The sequence below is a fragment of the Piliocolobus tephrosceles genome, chromosome Y (genome assembly GCF_002776525.5).
Source record: "Piliocolobus tephrosceles isolate RC106 chromosome Y, ASM277652v3, whole genome shotgun sequence".
Classification (NCBI taxonomy): Eukaryota; Metazoa; Chordata; class Mammalia; order Primates; family Cercopithecidae; genus Piliocolobus; species Piliocolobus tephrosceles.
Genome location: NC_045456.1, coordinates 586,955 through 610,714, shown reverse-complemented (window position 1 = coordinate 610,714; position 23,760 = coordinate 586,955). Strand labels below are relative to the sequence as shown.

Here is a 23,760-nt window from a genome sequence, read left to right as displayed (position 1 = left end):
CAGAAAAGAGGATATCAGAGATTGAAGATCAACATAATGAAATAAAGGGTGAAGACAAGATTAGAGAAAAAATAATGGAAAGGAATGAACAAAGCCTCCAAGAAATAAGGGACTGTGTGGAAAGACCAAATCTACATTTGATTAGTGTACCTGAAAGTGACAGGGAGAAAGACACCAAGTTGGAAAACAGTCTTCAGGGTATCATCCAGGAGAAATTCCACAACCTAGCAAGACAGGCCAACATTCAAATTCAGGAAATACAAAGAACACCGCAAAGATACTCCTCGAGAAGAGCAACCCCAAGACACATAAATGTCAGATTCACCAAGGTTGAAATGAAGGAAAAAATGTTAAGGAGAGCCAGAGAGGAAGGTTGGGTTACCCACAAAAGGATGCCCATCAGACTAAGAGTGCATCTCTCTGCAGAAACCCTAGAAGCCAGAACAGTGGAGGCCAATATTCAACATTATTAAAGAAAAAAATTTTCAACCTAGAATTTCATATCCAGCCAAACTAAGCTTCATAAGCGAAGAAGAAATAAAATCCTTTACAGACAAGCAAAGGCTGAGAGATGTTATCACCACCACGGCTGCCTTACAAGAGCCCCTGAAGGAAGCACTAAATATGGAAAGGAAAAACTGGTACCAGCCACTGCAAAAACATACCAAATTGTAAAGACCATTGACACTATATAGAAACTGCATCAACTAAGAGGCTAAATGACCAGCTAGCATTTTAATGACAGGATCAAATTCACACATAACAATACTAACCTTAAACGTAAAGAGGCTAAATGCCCCAAATAAAAGACACAGACTGGCAAATTGGATAATGAATCAAGAACCATCGGTGTACCGTATTCAGGAGACCCATCTCATGTGCAAAGACACACACAGGCTCAAAATAAAGGGATGGAGGAATATTTACCAAGCTAATGAAAAGCAAAAAGAAAGCAGAGTTACAATCCTAGTCTCTGATAAAACAGCCTTTAAACCAACAAAGATCAAAAAAGACAAAGAAGGGCATTACATAATGGTGAAGGGATCAATTCAACAAGAAGAGCTAACTATCCTAAATAAATATGCACCCAATACAGGAGCACCCAGATTCATACAGCAAGTTCTAAGAAACCTACAAAGAGACTTAGACTCCCACACAATAATAATGGGAGACTTAAACACCCCACTGTCAATATTACATCAACGAAACAGAAAATTAACAAGGATATTCAATACTTGAACTCAGCTCTGGACTAAGCAGACCTAATAGACATCTACACAACTCTCCACCCCAAATCAACAGAAAATACATTCTTCTCAGCACCACATCGCAATTATTCTAAAATTAACCACATAATTGGAAGTAAAACACTCCTCAGCAAATGCAAAAGAATGGAAATCCTAACAGTCTCTCAGACCACAGTGCAATCAAATTAGAACTCAGGATTAAGAAACTCACTCAAAACCACACAACTCCACGGAAACTAAGCAACCTGCTCCTGAATGACCACCAGGTAAAAAACGAAATTAAGGCAGAAATAAAGAAGGTCTTTGAAACCAGTGAAAACAAAGACACAACATACCAGAATCTCTGGGAGACACCTAAAGCAGTGTTTAGAGGGAAATTTATAGCACTAAATGCCCATAGGAGAAAGCATGAAAGATCTAAAATCGAAACCCTAATGTCACAATTAAAAGAACTAGAGAAGAAAGAGCAAACAAATGCAAAAGTTAGCAGAAGACAAGAAATAACTAAGATCGGAGCAAAACTAAAGGAAACAGATACACGAAAAACCCTTCAAAAAAATCAGGGAACACAGGAGCTGGCTTTTTGAAAAGGTTAACAAAATAGATAGACCACTAGACAGACTAATAAAGAAGAAAAGAGAGAAGAATCAAATAGACACAATAGAAAATGATAAAGGGGATATCACCACTGATCCCACAGAAATACAAGCTACCATCAGAGAATACTATAAACACCTCTATGCAAATAAACTAGAAAATCTAGAAGAAATGGATAAATTCCTGGACACATACACCCTCCTAAGACTAAACCAGGAAGAAGTTGAATCCCTGAATAGATCAGTAACAAGTTCTGAAGTGGAGGCAGCAATTAATAGCTTTCCAATCAAAAAAAGCCCAGGACCAGACGAATTCACAACTGAATTCTACCTGAGGTACAAAGAGGAGCTGGGACCATTCCTTCTGAAACTATTCCAATCAATAGAAAAAGAGGGAATCCCCCCTAATTCATTTTATGAGGCCAACATCATCCTGATACCAAAACCTGGCAGAGACACAACAACAATAAAAAAATTTCAGGCCAATATCCCTGATGAACATCGATGCAAACATCCTCAATAAAATACTGGCAAACCAAATCCAGCAGCACATCAAAAAGATTATCCACAATGATCAAGCTGGCTTCATCCCTGGGATGCAAGGCTGGTTCAACATATACAAATCAATAAATGTAACCCATCACATAAACAGAACCAATGACAAAAAACACATGATTATCTCAAGAGATGCAGAAAAGGCCTTCAATGAAATTAAACACCCCTTCATGCTAAAAACTCTCAATAAATTACGTACTGATGGAATGTATCTCAAAATAATAAGAGCTATTTATAACAAATCCACAGCCAATATCATACTGAACGGGCAAAAGCTGGAAGCATTCCCTTTGAAAATCGGCACAAGACAAGGATGTCCTCTCTCACCACTCCTATTCAACATAGTCTTGGAAGTTCTGGCCAGGGCAATCAGGCAAGATAAAGAAATAAAGTGTATTCAGATAGGAAGAGAGGAAGTCAAACTGTCTCTGTTTGCAGATGACATGATTGTATATTTAGAAAACCCCATCGTCTCAGCCCAAAATCTCCTTAAACTGAAAAACAACTTCAGCAAAGTCTCAGGATACAAAATCAATGTACAAAATCACAAGCATTCCTATACACCAATAAAAGACAAACAGAGAGCCAAATCATGAGTGAATTCTCATTAACAATTGCTGTGAAAAGAATAAAATACCTAGGAATCCAAATTACAAAGGATGTGGAGGTCCTCTTCAAGGAGAACTACAAACCACTACTCAAGGAAATAAGAGAGGACAAAACAAATGGAAAAACATTCCATGCTCACGGATAGGAAGAATCAATATCATGAAAATAGCCATACTGCCCAAAGTAATTTACAGAGTCAATGCTATCCCCACCAAACTATCATTGACTTTCTGCACAGAATTAGAAAAAACTACTTTAAATTTCATATGGAACCAAAAACGAGTCCACATAGTGAAGACAATCCTAAGCAAAAAGACAAATCTGGAGGCATCATGCTGCCTGACTTCAAACTATACTACAAGACTACAGTAAACAAAACAACATGGTACTGGTGTTAAAACAGATATATTGACGAATGGAAAAGAACAGAGGCCTCAGAAATAATGCCACACATCTACAACCATCTGATCTTTGACAAACCTGACAAAAACAAACAATGGGGAAAGGATTCCCTATTTAATAAATGGTGTTGAGAAAACTGGCTAGCTGTATGCAGAAAACTGAAACTAGATGCCTTCCTTACACCTTATACAAAAATGAACTCAAGATGGATTAAAGACTTAAACATGAGACCTAAAACCATAAAAACCCTAGAAGAAAACCTAGGTAATACCACTAGACATAAAAACCCTAGTAAAACCTAGCACACATGCATGGGCAAAGACTTCATGACCAAAACACCAAAAGGAATGGCAACAAAAGCCAAAATTGACAAATGGGATCTAATTAAACTAAAGAGCTTCTGCACAGCAAAAGAAACTATCATCAGAGTGAACAGGCAGTCTACAGAATGGGAGAAAATTTTTACAATCTATCTATCTGACAAATAACTAATTTCCAGAATTTACAAGGAACTTAAACAAATTTTCAAGAAAAAAACAAAGAACCCCATCAAAAAGTGGGCAAAGGATACGAACATACACTTCTCAAAAGAAGACATTTATGTGGCCAACAAAGATACGAAAAAAAGCTCATCATCACTGATCATTAGAGAAATGGAAATCAAAACCACAATGAGATACCATCTCGCACAAGTTAGAACGGCAACCATTAAAAAGTCAGGAAACAACAGATGCTGCAGAGGATGTGGAGAAACAGGAACGCTTTTATACTGTTGGTGGGAGCATAAATTAGTTCAACCATTGTGGAAGACAGTGTGGCTATTCCTCAAGGATCTAGAACCAGAAATACCATTTGATCCAGCAATCCCATTACTGGGCATATTCCCAAAGGATTATAAATCATTCCACTATAAAGACACGTGCACATGTATGTTTACTGCAGCACTGTTCGCAATAGCAAAGACTTGGAACCAACCCAAATGCCCTTCGATGATAGACTGGATAAAGAAACTGTGGCACATATACACCATGGAATACTCTGCAGTCATAAAAAAGGATGAGTTCATGTCCTTTGCAGGGACATAGATGAAGCTGCAAACCATCATTCTCAGCAAAGTAACACAGGAACAGAAAACCAAACACCGCATGTTCTCACTCATAAGTGGGAGTTTAACAATGAGAACACATGGACACAGGGAGGGGAGCATCATGCACTGGGACTGTTGTGGGGTGGGGGGCTAGGGGAGGGATAGCATTAGGAGAAATACCTAATGTAGATGATGGGTTGATGGGTGCAGCAAACCACTATGGCACGTGTATACCTATGTAACAAACCTGCATGTTCTGCACATGTATCCCAGAATTAAAGTATAATAAAAGAGTACATAATGTATTACTCAATGTATATGAAATTCAAGAAATTAGAAACTAATCTATAGTGACAAAGAGTATATCAGTGTTTTTGGAGGGACCTGAGGTGAGGAAGGGGCAAAAGGGAGGCATTAGAAAAAGTTTGGAAGTAATGTACCTGTTTATTGTTTTTATTATGGTGATGGTTTTATTGGTATATATACATGACAAAACTCATTAAGTTGTTGGACTTAAATATGTGCTGTTTACTGTAGCAAAATAAAGCTGTTTAAAAAACATGTCACGTCCCACAAAGAAAATATCAGGTTCATGGGACCAAATCAAACGCCCATCAGTGACAGACTGGATAAAGAAAATGTGGCACATATACACCATGGAATACTAAGCAGCCATAAAAAGGAATGAAATCATGTCCTTTGCAGGGACATGGATAAAGCTAGAAGCCATCATCCTCAGCAAACTAACACAAGAACAGAAAACCAAACACCACCTGTTCTCACTCGTAAGTGGGAGTTAAACATTGAGAACACATGGACACAGAGAGGGGAACAACACACACCAGGGCCTGCTGGTGGGTGGGGGTGAGGGGAGGAACCTAGAGGACGGGTCAATAGGTGCAGCAAACTGCTTTAGCACAAGTAGACCTATATAACAGAGTGGCACATTCTGCACATGTATCCTGTTTTTGTTTTTGTTTTTAGAAGAAATTAAAAAAAAAAAAAATCAGGTTCAAATTGTTCCATTGGTGAATTTTATCAAATACTTATTAAAATTTAAAAAATTTTTACAAACTTTTTCAGGAAGTATTGGAGGAGGGAACACATTTTCCAAAGCCTTCTGAAGCTAGTATCACTCTAATATAAAAACTAGACAGACATCATAAAAAAAAACCCACAGACAAGTATCCCTCACTAATGTAGATACAAAAAATATTCTTTAAAACAATTAACAAATCAAATCCAGCAACACAGAAAAAGGATTATACACCATTAAAAAATTGAAATTTATTAAAAGAATGCAAGGGTAATTTCACATAAAAAATTAAGTCAATATAATATCATATTAGTAAAGGACAAAAACACATACTCATCTGAAAAGATACAGGAATTTAACAAAATACAACACTCAGTCACGTTAAGAACACTCACAAATAAAAGAATAGAAGGGAATTTACTATTCTTCCTAAGATCAGAAACAAGACAAGGATGTCTACTTTTGCCACTTCTATTCAACATTGTACTGGAAGTTTTAGCAGAGCAATTGGGGAAGCAAAAGAAATACAATTTATGTCTACTTGCAGATATCATGATTTTGTATATAAAAAACCTAAGAATTTTTTAAAAATACCTATTAGACCTATTAGAACTAATGAAAAAATTCAGCAATATTTCAGGATACAAGATGGATATACAAAAATCAATTGTATTCCTATAAACTAACAAAAAATAATTTGAAAATGAAATAAGAAAATGATTTCATTTTAATAGTATCAAGAAGAATAAAATACTCAGGAGTAAATTTAACAAAAGAAGTGCAAGACTTGTACACTGAAAAATATAAGGAATAAATAAATTAATATCTAATTAAGTAGAAAGAATCCTATTTTCATAAATCAAAAGATTTAATATTGTTAAGATGGCAATAATCCCCAAATGTATCTAAAGATTTAATATAGTCCATATCAAAATTCCAACAGGCTTTCCTACAGTAACTGAAATTGTAATTTGAAAATTTACACGGAAATGCAAATGATTTAGAACACCACAAAAGTACTGAAAAATAATAAAGCTAGAGAATACATACTACCCAATTTCAAACACTCATAAAGCCACAGTAATCCAGACAGTATGGCATTGGCCCAAAGATAGACGTGTAGATCAGTGGAAAAGGATTTAAAAACCAGAAATAAATCCTTACATTTATGATCAACTGATTTTTTTGACAAAACAGCTGAAACATATCAACAGGAAAAGAATAGTCTCTTCAACAAAATAATAATAGTAAAAGAAGAGGAGGAGGAAGAGGAAGGAGGAGGAGGAGGAGGAGGAGGAGGAAGAACTTTGGCTCTTAACCAACTACATACATTTAAAAAGTAATGAAATAGATAATAGACCTAAACGTAAAAGCTGCAACTATACAACTTCTGGAAGAAAACATAGGAGAAAATATTCATGACCTTGGTTTAGGCAGTGTTTGTGATATGATCTCAAAGCACTATTTATAAAAGAACGAATTGACAAATTAGACTTCATCAAAATAAAAACCTTTTGTACTTTAAAAGGTACTATTTAGAGAATGGCAAGACTCATCATCGATTGGGAGAAAATATTTTCAAGTCATATGTATGACAAAGAATCTTTATCTGAATAAAGAAGAACACTTCAAATTCAATAAAAATATCAACAGCCCACTTGAAATGATCAAAATATTTGAACTGACATTTCACAAAAAAGTACAACCACTCTGGAAGACAGCTTAGGAGTTGCTTGGGAGTTTCTCACAAAACTAAATATTCTCTTAACACATGATTCAGCAACTGCCCTCCTTGGAATATACCCAAATGAGGTGAAAACTTATGTCTACACAAAAGCCTGCACACAAATGTTTACAGCTTTATTCATAATTGCCAAAACTTGGAAACAACCAAGATATCCTTCAATTGGTGAATGAATAAACAAACTGTGGTAGATCCATACAATGGAATATTATTCAATGATTTAACAAATGAGCTTTGAAGCCACAAAAAGGCATGGAGGAAATGTAAATACATGTTGCTAAGTGAAAGAAGTCAGTCTGAAAAGGCCACATACTGTATTATTTCAACTACAAGAAATTCTGGAAAACGAAAAATTATAGAGACAGTAAAAAGATCAGTCTTTTCCAAACAATTGAATGAGGAGGGAGGGATGACTAGGTGGAGTATGGGGGAATTATAGAGCAGAAAAATCTATTCGGTATGAAACCGTAACGGGACACGTGTCATTATATATTTCTCAAAACTGACAGAATGTACAGCACAAAGAGTGACCTCTAACATAAACTATGGATTTTAGTAAATAATAATGCATCACTACTGGCTCATCAATTGTCACAAAAGTACCATACTAATGCAAGATGATAATAACAAGGAAAACTGTTGAGGAAAGGGTGAGTGGATGTGTGGGAACTCTGTTCTTTCCATTCATGTCTTTTGTGAACCTAAAGCTGCTCAAAGAAATAAACTCTAATCTATCTATCTATCTATCTATCTATCTACACACACACACACACACACATATAAATATACATATATATATTTATTTATCTAAACTATTATGTAACCCTTGAGAAGTCTCAACAGATATGGTTTCCTATTTATAATTGTGGCCAGCACTTAAAAAGTCAAGTTAGAGAGGTTATCAAAGGAATAAATAAAAGGTAGATTCCTTTCTTCCTATTCTCAGGATCATTCTGCTGCATTCATTCATTCACACTGCTGTACTAAATCATACTGAACTTTTAATGTCTAATTCATCTAATGTTTTAATACCCTCATGGATCTCATTATTCTTATAATACACTGAGTCTCTGCCATATATTTTAGGCCTTAATCATGCTATCTTGTTGCTTTAAGTGTAACATTATCTTCTCAACTATTGCTAGTTATCCTTAGGGGCACAGAACATGAACCCTTCTCCCGTGTTCGTCACAGACCCCAGTATCGTGCAGAATATAAAGTAGGTTTAAAAATATTGCTTCATTTTCATGCTTAGAACAAATGTATTATACTTTAAGAATGCCTGTATAGCATGGATTTACTATTGATTTGCAACTTAGAGAATTTGAGGTAGAAATGCTTCTTCATAAAAGTGTCCTTTAAAAACATAAAAGATATATGATTCATCATTTTTCAAAGTTATATAAACCCCCAAAGCTTCTATCATCTTCAGCTCGGGCCACGAAACTCATCACAGCTTGACACACAGAAGCACCACTAAGATAGCTCTTCATCTTTGTCTCTTCTGCTTGGCCTTACCTTCCATCCTCTCCGAGGATCGATGAGGTATAGAGAAGAAAGGAGAAGGTGTGTGAGCCTGGGGAATAACACAGAAAGGAAGGAAATCATACATTAAGTGACAATAGGCCTGGACATTGGGAGAGATGACTTAGGATATCTTTGAAGTGGGCGCACCAAGGGGCACTTCTGTGATGAGCATAAGCAAAGGATGCACAACCTGGACAAGGAGGTGGAAGGACTACGTTGGCAGAAAAGGAAGAGATTTGAAAACGTTAATTTGTGGTCTGGTTATATAAAACATTGCTATAGTTACAAAGTCAAATCTATAAAGTAAGAAATCTTCTGAAAAGTTCAGCTTCTATCTCTGTCCCTTTACCTTATTCCATACCTTCAACACAGTAGGGCTTTTAGTTTAAAATAGCATCTGGCTAGCAGCCTCTGTTGAAACTTCTCTTAACCTGCAGTGAAAATAGCTTTGATGATATGAAAAAAGACAACTCAAAGCACTGAAAACTAGCCTTAATGTCAGTCTGTTTTCAGAATGTGAGAGGAATTTCAACGAAAACAAGGCTGATGGAAAGAGATTAAAAAACATTGTTGCTGGTCCACCGTGCTAAGCTTCCTTACAAGTCCGTTGGAAGACTCTGTTCCTCTCAATCCTTTATTCAGGAACTCAAACGTATACTAAACAGAGAGTTGGGCGTTTATCCTTCTACTTGATGGGGCATCATTCTACCCCCACCACTTCCACCAATTTGAGACTGAAAGTTTCAGAAAGCCATAGGACTAAAAGTGGATAGGAAGCTTTCTGCAGTATACCGAGTTCTAAAATGTAAGCTACTCACATATAAAACACCACAGGTAGAAATAGATAAATTAAAGGTCCAAAGGCAGTGCACAAAGAGACTTGTAGTATTTTTTAAATTATCTCTTAATTCCTCCAAATAATGAGGATAAGAGACTATTTCAGATTAGTTGAATAATCCTGTGTTACAAAATAGTATGGTAATTGCAGAGAATTGGTTTGTAAACATCAGCCAGTCTTCCAGCTATTGTTAGGAGAAAGGGATTAGATAAAGACTGAGGCCAAAGGCACTCACATATCTTACCAATCACAAACATCAGTTCAGGATATTTCTTGACTTGTGTGAAGACAAGCAAAACAGAAAAACACAAGAGTACGGTATCTATTAAAAACAGAGAAAGGCACAGCATCTGAAAAACTCAGGAAGGGCAAAGCTCAAATCTTTAAAAGACCAGAAGACACCTTAATGAAATAAGAGTACAGGCAAAAGGAAACGATAGTAGGACTATATATAAAGGAAAATGATTTAAAAAGATTACACTGAAATTAAAAACAATATAGAATTAAATCCCACTGGAGGCAGTAAAGACCAAAATTCACTCTGAATAGTATCAAATTAGTGGAGTGGAAGTCACATTTGGGAAATTCTTACAGAAGGCAGAGAAAAAAGAATAAAAATTTAAACTAGTTTACAATATATAGAATAGAGTATCAGGAGTTAAATTTCAGAATGAAAGTCTTTTTCGGGAAAACAGGGAACTAGAATACAAGCAATAATCAAATTCATGATTAAGAAAATATCATTAAGAGTAAAATTGCACAAAGCCAATTGAAAGGGCTCATGATACCCCAGGCAAAAATGATTGAAAGAATCTCAACTTTAGACACATGCTGACAATATTTTAAAATATTAGGAAAAATAGGTTTATAAGTACCTACGTTAGATAGCAGAGATTAACTACAAAAATGATACAATTTAGGCTGGGCTCATATTTTCCCACTATACCTAATACAATGCCTGGTACTTAGCCAAAACTCAATAAATATTCATTGAATAAATGAATAAAATAATGAATGAACGTGTAATGGCAACAGAAAACAAGAGTCAGAAAATAAAAGATCTATGCTCTTCTAAAAACAACAACAACAAAATTTTTGAAGAATGAACCCGTTTCCTAAGAAATTATCGAAATAAACTCATCACATAGGGGAATGTTTTGGTACAGGAACCCTGGTAGACTTAACCACGGGACTATGAGTTATAAAAAGTTAATAACAAGTGTTAAGGACACAGAAGGCACCGCAGAAGAGAAACATATTTACTTTAAATATTGTCAGTTTACATTCATGGCTACTAGGGAAGAGGGAACTTTAGGAGGGATTGGAGAACATGATTAATTCCAAACTAAAATAGAACTCCTGTACTAAGAAGGTAACTATAAATTATTTGAAAATTTCAGAAAGAAATTCTACAGAAAGGAGTTCACTAAAATATGTGTATATACCCCATATTCCTGCTCAATTAGGAAATATTTCCTTTTCTCTTGGAGATATTGGATTTTGAGCATGTTTTTCCAGTACGTATTATGGGATGAGTAGAAGGATGATTACAAAGGTACTATTAGGAATACTTAGAATAGAAGAGACTGAGGAACTTTTAAGTCCTTGCATGGCTTGTAAGAACTTGTACAGTTCCTTTGCTGGCTGTTCACAAGAGGCAAATAAAAATAGCATCACAAGCCTAGAAAGACTTAGTTTGGAAACAAGTAGGTACACGGGACTGACACTATCATGGAAGTCACAAGTATACATTTATTGCAAGAGACATGAGGAAATTCTCTACCTCTGCCACCCAGACCTAAGAAAACATGTAGTCTGTTAAAGGTATTGGTCACTCAAGCATAATCACATCTTAAAACTGCACACTCTTATAGGCATAACCTGTTTTTATGCATCATCTATTGCCACATTAATGCTACATAACAAACCATCTCAAGACTCATATGTACATCAAAACATCTTGTTGTATACCTTAACTCTATACAATAAAAATAAATAAATTAAAAACACCACGATGGCTTTGAAAAAAACCATTGATAATTTTTCGTGAATCTATGTGTTGACTGGGTGGTTCTGCTGATCTGATCCAGGCTCAACTGAGCTTTGTGTCTTTGGTCAGCTGACAAGTTTGCTACTGTTCCATTAAACGAATTAAGTCATATGCCAAGCCCAAAGTCAGTGTGGATACACACTACCAAAAGGTAAAACTATAGAAAAGTGTGAAATGGGGCCACGATAATCCTACTACTATATTATGAAAATGGACAGAAGGTATTCCTATAGTAAAATCTCCTCCAGAGTTCATTGACAGTAAACTAAAAGCAATTAAACTAGATTATAGCCCATGTGAACAAATACCCAATGTCTAGATATAAGGCTAAAAGGAAGCACAAGAGAATGTTATTATGGTTTTTTGGGGCTGACTTTAATTCTTTCAATATTTTCTTGAGGGTTTTCAAACTTTCTTTCTAGATAAAATATATTTTATAATAATAAATTTATTTTCTCAGGTGCATCTATCTTGATGTGGCAAATGTCATTAACTCTATCCTTTTTTTAATCACACAGCTTCTTTTCCCTCAATACTCCTTATTACTGCCAAATGTTCCAAACACACAGACACACACACATGCCCACATATATATACACACTCCCCTTTCACAACAATGCCCCTAAAACAGCTATATTTTTCCTAAGGGTAAGCTCATCTTATGGAATAGTTAGAGAAGTGGTTCTCAACCTTGCTTGCTTATTGGAATCACTTGGACATTTGAAAAAGAACTGATTACTGGGCCTCACCCACAGGGCTTCTGATATAGTGGTCTCAAATGTGGCCTGCACATCAGATTTTTAAAAGCCAACCCCACCCCAAATTCTAACATGCAGATTAACTGAACAACCGCTGATGTAGTGTTTACCACCACTCCTTGTTATCTGATATTACTATAATCATGCATTCTTAATTGACAATTTGTTCACCTGTTAAAACTAGTGGGGGTGATGGTTGGTGGAGAGAGAGAACACAGAGACGAATTTTTTTACAAAAGTAGTATGACATGTTTTCATAAGGTAGTTTAAAAAGAGAGTCTTTAAAAAACATTCTATTCCAAGTCTTTGCTATTGTGAATAGTGCCGCAATAAACGTACATGTGCATGTGTCTTTGTAGTAGAAATAATTTATAATCCTTTGGGTATATACCCAGTAGTGGGATGGCTGGGTCATATGGTACATCTAGTTCTAGATCCTTGAGGAATTGCCATACTGTTTTCTATAATGGTTGAACTAGTTTACAATCCCACCAACAGTGTAAAAGTGTTCCTATTTCTCCACATCCTCTCCAACACCTGTTGTTTCCTGATTTTTTAATGATTGCCGTTCTAACTGGTGTGAGATGGTATCTCAACCCAAATGTCCATCTGTGACAGACTGGATTAAGAAAATGTGGCACATATACACCATGGAATACTATGCAGCCATAAAAAAGGATGAGTTTGCGTCCTTTGTAGGGACATGGATGCAGCTGGAAACCATCATTCTTAGCAAACTATCACAAGAACAGAAAACCAAACACCGCATGTTCTCACTCATAGGTGGGAACTGAACAATGAGATCACTTGGACTCGGGAAGGGGAACATCACACACTGGGGCCTATCATGGGGAGGGGGGAGGGAGGAGTGGGGAGGGATTGCATTGGGGAGTTATACCTGATATAAATGATGAATTGATGGGTGCTGACGAGTTGATGGGTGCAGCACACCAACATGGCACAAGTATACATATGTAACAAACCTGCACGTTATGCACATGTACCCTAGAACTCAAAGTATAATAAAAAAATAATAATAATACAAAAAGAAAAAGAAAAAAAATAACCCTCTGGCAACAGATTTATCTTTTGGAGGACAAATTTACTTTCAAACTTCGATGACAACCAACAAAGTGAACTTAGGGTGAACTTTGCTCACCCTAATTTTTGTGACTTCTCTGCATGTTTAACATTTTGTGAATCAGCTTAAGCGAGGGTAGAGTACTTCATCCTGATTCTCTTTTTCTTTACACCTTGTGGATCATGTGCCACCTTGGAGTCATGGTCTCAACTTGACTCTAAAGTCAAGAGCTTCATTCTGTTTCTCTAAGAAACTTAGGTTTTGCAACTGATCAATAGTCTTCACAGTTACGTTTTCATTTTCAATGTCCTCCCCATGGTTTTTGTATCCTTATTCCTTTCATGATCATTTTGGGTTATCTCCCTAGAAACAGGGACTCTTACCTTTATGTTTCTTAATAAACTCAAAACTATCCTGCAAAAAAAAAAAAATTCTATTATTATAATGACTTATGCTAGAAAATGATGACAATGGAATCAATGAAGTGAATGCAAATCTACCCTTATAGTTAGCTTTCTCAGCCAAACATAACCACAAGAATAAGAAAACTTTTGAGAAGTTAAGAGATACATGAAAAGGTATGAATTAAAACTTTTATAAATTGAAGATTTTACTGAAGACAAGACCTACAACGGAGAGTAGATTATCAACATCTTGAAGACGGACAATGCATTCATCATATAATAGATCAGTGAGTTGCTTTAGTGAGATATCAACCGGACATAAGGTAAATGATTCATTCTATAGCTTGCAAATACTCAGAATTCCATGAGTATCTAGGAAATGTTTTCAAATAACTAAAGAATATTTTGTTCTCACTCATAAGTGGGAGTTGAACAATTAGAACATATGGACACAGGGAGGGCCTGTCGGGGGGTGGGGGGCAAAGGGAGGGATAGCATTAGGAGAAATACCTAATGTAGATGATGGGTTGATGGGTGCAGCAAACGACCATGGCACACGTATACCTATGTAACAAACCTGCATGTTCTGCACATGTAACTCAGAACTTAAAGTATAAAAAAATAATATTTTGTATCAACATTCTAAAATATTTATCTTTTAAAACTGAAGACCAAAGGAGGACATTTAGAAGAAATTAGTTAGGGTCATATCATGCTGGTATAGGATTCAGGTTAGTTGATCTACCATCATCAAAGGTATTCTAAACTAGGGTAACCGTATAGCTGGCTTTCCTAAGACTGTCCCTGTTTATACCTGTTGCAAATCAATCAATGCCTGTTACTTACATTTAGTTCTGCATTTCATTTTCAAAAGTGTTAGTTCAGTTTGAACTAACTAGAATTCATATTTAAATAATATATTAAAACTTCTACAAATGTAATTGAATTTCACACAATTTGCAGCAGGATCTTAGGTTTGGTTATAAATCCCACTGGCTAGATTTGTAGTCTTATTTATAAGCCAATATGTTAGATTACACGCACCAGCAGATATTTGGAATGTCTCTTTAGCTTTTCAAAGAGCATTTATATCTAGCATCTAATTTTGCCTTTGTTAACGTCACAAGAATCATATGACATCCTGGTGCAGATGTATAGGTTTTCATGGGACTTTCTTTTACTTCACAGGGACAAATCTATAAAGCATGGTCTCGATAATTTGGTTATTTTCTTCCAGAAACCAGAAGGCAGTATTGTCTATGTCAAACATTAACCTATTCAGCCATAGGGTAGGTTACTCTGATTTAGCTGGTAACTTCTTCCTCCTCGCTGTACCATTTGGAAAGCTGCTACCAGGTGGAAAATTGCTCTGTTTAGAGCAATTAAGATATTTCATGCATGCCTATTTAAAAGGTAGAAGCTTTAGAGCACATACGTCTGCCAGTTATTTTCTATAGAATGTCTTAAGGACTATTTCAGAGAGAAGGGAAGCCCAGCAGCTGTTTCTGAGCTTCCTGCTAAGATTTCATCTGAGACTGCAATTTTATCTGTTTATAGGTTTGGTTTTCTTGTAGGCTTTTATTGAGAGAAATATATGAAAACAAGAAATAGCATCCAAACTGTTCATTTCACAGGTAAGAAAATGAATTCAGAAAGCTTGCATGCCTTTCAAAGAGTAATTAAATATTGTTTTTCAGGTTTCAGCCCACAGCAAACCCACTAGAAAAACAATTCGTCCGCACGCCAAATGTTAAATGTTGTCCTTAGTTAACTTATTCTGAAATGTTTTCTGGGCAGTACTTTCTCAAACTTTGATTATAAAATAATCATCTGTCCACCTGAACTGGGATGATTGTATCATACGAGAGAGATGCCACTTTCGCCTACCTGGCTCCAATTATGCAAAACAGCATTTCCTTTCATTCTGTTTATCTTTGTGGGAAGGACAGAGGTCAACCAAATGCAATATCTTCCTTTTATTTCCCATTTTCTTATTTCCTTTACTTGGGAAAAATCTGTAAGGAAACATGGCCCTGTGTAGTGTCTTTGGCTATTTTGACTTCCAGTAGGAGAAAGTGTTATGAGTTACCATGACAACCACATTTTCCCAGAGCTCCCTGCTGCAACTCATTTGCACTAAACAAGAACAAATCATTATTATTCAATGAAGGCTCTGATCAAGCTCTTTTCTTTTTAGTCGTTTTCAATACTCCTTGAAACCCTTCTTTCTACAAAGTGAAATGGCTCTCTAGGGAGAATACATTGAGTTTCTCTAAGAGAATGTCACCTTTACCACCTATTTACTAAGCAAGCATAGTGCATGAGTACAGTCCATCTCTGGGCACTTGTCAGAGATTTCTACCCTGAGTAGACTTTGATTTAACTAAAAGTTCAAAAGATGTTTCTCATATTTCTTAACTTACCATTTCTTCAAATTCTCATTTCTCCATATGTATTGAAAGAGGACTAGCATCATCAAATTTTTTTCATTCAAAATTAACATAAAACTTTTCAAAGTGGCTTACACAATAAGAACTTGTAAACTTCATGATATCAATAAGATCAGAGATGGAGTAAGTTTCAGATGGGGCCTGATCTAAAAAGCATTCAATTACTTTACTTTTTTTCTGCCTTCTGCATCTACATCCTCCTAAAGTTAGTTTTCCTTATCCACACACAATGCCACACACAATGTCAGCCTAAGGCTTCTAGGAACTCCATGCTTTCTTATGTGTGTCTGGCATAAAATAAATATATCTCATGTAGCTTCCAGAAAAATCTCTCCTCATACTTTTTGTCCTGAATTGGGTCCTGTGCCCTAATCCTGGATCAAGTATTGTGACCAGAACGATAGAATACGCTGACTGATTTGAGTGCCAACCCTTGGAGTACTGGTGTGGTGAGGGGGTACAGGTGGAAGGATGGGGAGGTTTCCCATGAAGTACATGGAGGAGAGGAATAGATATCTAAATAAATTGGGCAACTTTTACCAATATGAACAAGTTGGCACTCAGTGTCTCAGAATAGCAAATATTCACTACAACCACAGAGCAAATATTCTAGAGTATTCTAGACTTCCTAAGCCCTTCCACAACAACACAGTCTCTCTCTCTCTTTCTCTCTCTATCTCACACATACACACAAACACAACGCCTTCACTAAATCATGAGTCAAATTGTTGCCTTGGATTTTTATACCTCTGATATTAATAAAATAAATCTTCTGAGAGAAGATTGAAATGCCTGTTACGATCATTGATATAGAAGATTAGAATCTTCTATACCGGAGGCTGGCAAACTATAATATTTTAGGCTTCATGGGCCATACAGTTTCTGTCCCAACTACTCAACTCCAACATTGTAGCAAAAAGCTGGCCATAGACAAGAAGTGATCAAATGGGCATGGCTGTGTTCCAATACAACTTTATTTACAGGACCAGGTACGGGATGGGATTGGCCCATGGGCCCATTAGACCCCAGGTTGCTGATCCTTGCTCTGTATAATAAACTAAAATGAAGTGAAAAGAACTTGTACATTTATTTTTAACTGGTAGTGAAAACTCTAACTCATCTTGTTTTGCTCTTTTTTTATGCTACCAGGAAGCTCAGAGCTAAATTTACTGTTCCCTTAATAAGTACTGCTTCTCATTTTCTTCAGTATATGAATATCTTTCTTTGTATATGGTCTCATATCCCTGCTTTTATATTGTAAAACTTTCTTAACTCTGTGTCCTTTTTAATATTGTGAAGTATTCATGTTTGATGATGAAGGGCAAATTGTATTTACAACTTTCAGTGCTCTTTCCCTCTCTCTCTCCATCACACACACACAGGCACGCACCTCTCCCCCTATCCCCGCCATGGGGTCTCAATCTCCTTCAAACCTTCAATCTCCTTCAAAAGTTTGTCTATACAAATAGACAAACTGAGACCCAGGTATCACCATAATCATGAAGCAAAGAAGTGCTAGTCCCTTGACTATCACCTTGATCTCTTGTGTCTGAACGCAGCTTATTCTAGAAATATAATAATAAAAATAGCAATACAAAGGAATATTTTCTAGAATTGTCACATTGCCACAGCGCAAACTGTTCCTAGTTTTACCTTAGATAACATACCACTAGACCTCTCTTTCTACTCTTTCAACCTCTCTCTCCGTCTGTCCCTCTCTCCCTCTTTCAACCTCTGCTGCCTATTTTCCTCTTCCTTCTGTTGTCTCACAGCCTGAACTCTTACAGGCTCATCTTAAACCTTGGTTTTCACCTGTGTTTTTAAAGTCCCTTTGTCTCCCTGCTTCTTCTTCTTCAATTCTATATGGATCTTGTGGCTTTCTCAACTTTGCTGCTGCCCTTTTAGGATTATTGTTTCTTTGTCCTTTCCAAGAATCCTCCCTAGTCTAGCCTCCCACTTTCATTCCTGACTTGCTGGAATTCCTCAAATGTTCTTGAATATAGTTTCTTTTCTGGTCTTTGGCTTTAATCTCTGGCTGTCAACATCATCTTTTCTTCTGTTCTTTTCTACAGCAGCTCCAGTCCAGGGGGCATATTTTTAATAGCCTTAGGCTAAAGAACCATCACAAGCAACTCTCAAAATTGGCCCTTAGTTGCCTTAGAAGATAAAATGCAAGGAAGAGAGAAAACAACTAACAGGAGAGTAAAACCAAACAAATGCAGTCATGTTAGTGTGCATAGAGTTTAGTTTCATTAGCCTCTGCTCACTACCATGTCAGCTGGAAACTGTGCATAAACCTCCCAAGAAAGGAACTGCAAGCCTATAACACACTAGATATTAACGTGCAGCTAGAACAGATTTAATGGAGAGAAACTCATCATCTTCTCCCTATACTAGGCTCTGTGAAATTACCCAAAAAAAAATTACAGAGAAAACAATGCACTTTAATTTATCTTTGGAGATTATTATTGGAATGTTCTTCAACCCTATGATTTGGACTTTCTCACTAGAGATATTTTATTTTGGTTTTAAAAATAACTGGAGTCAAATATTTCTTTTTAATTCCAAAATTTTCCAAAAGACTAAGCTTTTTCAAGTACAAATTTCATTAGGGACCAAACAAGAAACTGAGCACATATTTCACTGAAATTTTCTCCTTCCCACTGAGACTAAGAAAATAAATTAGGTTAAAAACAAACACTTAGAAAAGCAAGTAGCTTGGAAGATGTACTCTGAAGCTTTGCTCAAAAAGTTGAGGCAGAGGTTTGTCAATATCTGGTTCGTTTTATGAAAATTGAACAGCCTTGGATATCTACACGCATGCAATACTATGCGCTTAGGGCATCAGGAAAGCAAGACCTTATTAAAATATTTATTTAAAAGTTATGAATTATATTTCAAAGCAAGCATTAGAATACTCATCATCACAGAAAAATCAGAGCTTTCTATCATTTGGTACTGTTTTTATTTGACATTATTCATCAGCATATGGGGGCCATAATCTTTTAGGGATAGGGTCTCTAACAGTTCTATTTTGACCCAGCCCACATAGATGCATACATACACACACACCATACCTGAGCTAAGTAATTTTTGACTCATAAGAATTTAAAATTAAAAGTCATCCAATTAAAAGAATCACATTTCTAAATTTTCTAGTCCAAGTACAATGTAACTCAATTAAAAAATAAACACAGTTCTTTGGGAATACTTCTATTACGTGAAGAAACAAACATTGATATTATAGTTTGCTTTATTAATAACTTTAATCCTATTGAGTATTTGACATCACATTTTCAAATTGCTTGTAAGTTTTTCTTGAAAGAATAAAGCCGTGAGATGAGTCAGGTTTATTAGTAGCTATTTGGAGAAGAGGGATGGACATTTCAAAGAGGTGAACCGACTAAAATTCACACTCGTAGAACCATGACCAAACCAAGATTACAAAGCATTTCTTTATCCATGGAACCTAAAACCCATTCTAAGATACATTTAAAAAATCATCATATTACCTATATGCATAAAAATAATGAATTTCCGATATTAGATGTGGAATCGAAAAAGAGAATCTCTCAAGATACTATTTTGGAAGTGTATGAAATGAAAATCCAAGTAGCTTTATGTTATCATGACATTAAACATTTTCTCTAGTTTCTACATTGTAAAATGTTCTGTCTTTAAAGATTTCTCAAAAGAGAATAGAGAATCCAGTGGTCCAGGACAAGTTACCAGAATTAATTTTTATACCTGGTTCACCCATCGTAAGAAGTCTGGCAAATTACTAAAATCAATTATATTTCCACATTAAGATTATTATCAGCATATGATAGTGATTTGTATTTTATTATGGGGAAAAGAACTTCTAAAATAGCCATCTGAAGGGTTTTTACTCACAGCACTTCTGATACCAAAAGTGTGAGGTTTTTTTTCATACCAACAACCAGTTATCCAACAATTCAGACACCAACTGCGCGTCCTACAGTTCAACTCAATTTTGGCACAAACTACCTAGAGTTAGCATAGGCCCTGCAGATTGAGGGCTCAGTCCCACAAGACTGCCCCGACTTCAGATGCAAGTCACAAGTACCAGGTTGCCACTTGTGACCAATCAGCTATAAATTGGGGATTCCCATGATCCCCTCCAATGTTTGATAATTTGCTAGAACAACTCACAGAACTCAGGAGGGTACTTTACTTACTGTTCCTAGCTTATTATAAAAGATACAATTCAGGAACAGCCAAATGAAAGATATATATAGGGCAAGGTATAAGGGGTGGTGAAGCTTCCATGCCCTTTCCAGGTGAACTACCTTCTCAACACCTCCATGTGTTTACCAATCAAGAAGCTCTCTGAACCCCATTCTTTGGGGGTTTTATAAAGGTTTCATTGTGTAGGCATGATTGATTGGCCATTGGCAAATATTGGAGGCTAAGGCTGAAAGTCCCAACCTTCTAATCATGCTTTGGCCTTTCTGGCAACCAGCCCCCATCCTGAAGCTATCTATGACCCACCAAGAGTAGCATCTCTGGAACAAAAGATGCTCCTATCACCCAGAAAATTCCAAGCAGTTAGGAACTCCATGTCAAGGAATCAGGGACAAAGACCAAATATATGAATTTTATTATACCATACCCTCTGATTAACATAATTAAGAATTTTATTTCCTTTTTTAGTTTGATATATGATGATAATAGAGTCAGAAGCAACATTCATTTTAATGAGTATTTTGATAAAATAACGGATCCACAGAAGTGAAGAGGTCTGACAAATTATGGATCACAGTGTTCAATATCTCACAGTTATATGAGAGTTACAATAATTTCAGATGCACTTACATTTCTTGAACATATACTAAAACCATAAATTATGGATGAGATACTGAGAGAATCATAAAAAAACCCATGGTACATTCAATCCAACTTTTTCTCTCGGACAACCGTACTAAGGCATGTTTATACTTTAAACAAACACCTCAAATATTTACTCATATACTCTCAAATATCTCCATTTATTTATATTTCCTTCAATAGAATATAAATTCTCCTGATAACAGTTATATATTCCAAAGGCTGCTCTCTATTATTTTTTAAACCCCTTGAAATGTTTTCTTTCATGACGTTTAAAATGAAAACAGTGGGGCAGGGAAGTGTTACCTTGCACTGGACTGCCTGTTTCCTGGTGGAGGTCTTTTTCTCCATGTGAAAAATATTTCCCTTCTCTTTTTCTTCTCTCTCTCTAAAATAACTCTCCCAACTCCGTTTCCCTGTTAATAGGATGTTCCTATAATTGAAAAGAGGAATGACTAAGCTTAGTGACCCAGGAGCTGCCAGCTGGTTCTCAAAGGGTAGGACTATCAAGGGAAAGAAAAGAGCAACATCCCTCCCTTTAACATTCTCCTCTACAATTTAAGTGCTTCCTCTTTTTAATTTCCCTGCCCAGATGAAATACTAGACAGTACTTTTTACTCCATGTTCTGCTTCTGTGGCCTGGTGCTTTTACTTCAGCTGGGGTCAAAGAGACGAATGCCTGGGCTATTAATCTAACACAGGGAGTCAGCAAGTCCCCTCTCTAATGATGATGTATAATAACTGTGAGTTAAGAGGAAATCTTCCGCTTTGCACTCTATTAACTACACTTCATTTTTTATACTTACCAAACTTAGTCCAACTTAGAAAATTATCAATATTTTTCCCTCCTATTATCTTCTCTTTCTTTGAACTAATGGGGAAGCCACTTAATTAACTTTTGGAAATTGGCTTAGAATATGCCTAGTTGCTTTAAGCCTAGTTTCAGTTCAATTCTATCTTCAAATGCATGATTATTCTTAAGGCGCAGGCATGTGGACCTGATGGAAATTAATAGTATTGAGCATTATTCTAGAAGTCCACCAGTCTATAAACTCCATGAGGAGACAGACCATCCCTATCTCATTTGCTGTTATATTCTTAGGGTCTAGTACTGTTCAGGCACTTGATAAATATCTGTTGAGTGAATAAATAGATGTCTTTTGCCATCAAGCCATCAAAAAAAAATCTGAATAGTGTTCGTCTTAATAAGCTCAATTTACAAAACTTAACAAAGACCTCACTTAAATTTGAGTGATGTTCTATATTAAACTATGGGGAATAGGACATTCACAGGTGTGATCATCGTTATTCTTATTATAAATCATGTTGTGACAAGATGTTACTCCCTAGTGAAATAACAACTTACATCAGGAAATTAGAGCAGAATAGTCTCTCAGCTGAGCCATTGTTTGCTTATTTATTACTGGTGTTCTATATTTGGACAATATCTGGCTTCCACTTCATAGTGGAAGTAGAGTACTTTTAGTGCTCTGATTTCAATGAGTGTTCAGTACCTGGGAACATATTCCTAAGAGGCCTACTAGTCACTCATTGTAGAGAGTAAATCATATGTAATTATTTCCATAAACATTTACCGACTTCATTTATGTGTGGGATAATGTACTAGGTCCTATTGAATTTGTCCAATGATTAGGAAAGAGATTAGTCATCAAACTAAACAAAGAAAAGCCCAGTTTAGCCAAAACACAAACCACTCCACCTTCTTCAATACAGTTTAGAATATTTTTATTGAAGTGCATTCTAAATAATGTGCCTGAAGGGAAAAAATAGAAAATCTACAAAATCTTATTATTCAGTTGGAATAGTCAAGCATGTTTGTGTTAATACAGTAGCTACCTTTAATTATTGGTTAGTTTAAACTACTTCTCATTCCTTTATCTTAGCTCTTTTTTTTCCCTCCTAAGGACTTTAATGTGACTACAATTTGGAATGACTTCCTGCCTTTGCAGGAAACAGGCAGCTTCCTGACTGAGACGGAAGTTACTAGTCCTTATTGTCGGTTCGTTTTCATTGTTCTGATTGCCCCTGAGGTTATCCCCAACCTCAGCTCCAGTTGTCTGTTTCCCATATTTGACTGAGCTTCCTTCATACTACATTGCATGACAAGGTGTAGCAAAAGATAAGCTCAGCCTCAACTCTGGGAAAATGGTTTGCCATTCACACTTCTTTCTTTCAAGCTTCACAGAAGTGCAATCAGTCTGTGCAGTCACACAGGATACAATACTCAGATGAGCCACGTGCTGTCATTATTTTGAAATGTTTAATGATTTTATCTTTGAACTTGTGTTTTACAAGTAAAGTCCAATGGGACCAGGAAGCATGCGCAATAGCAAAGAGGATATGTAGAAGAAAGAAGAAAACTTTATATTTTAACACTTTCTTTGTGCTTGTTCTACAAGAGGCCCTGAAGTTCCATTTTGAACTGGGCTTCACAGATGATGTAGCCAGTCCTGCTCTGAGGAGAAATATCTGAAAATGGGATCCAAACTACAATTTCTCCTAAAGAA

The 23,760-nt window shown here is 36.1% G+C and overlaps 1 long non-coding RNA gene across 2 annotated transcripts in view; it reads right to left on the bottom strand.

Moving 5' to 3' along the window:
* The window catches only part of LOC116418598, a 916,691-nt gene that overhangs the window by 476,419 nt on the left and 416,512 nt on the right, over nucleotides 1–23,760 (bottom strand). The window lies entirely within an intron of this gene.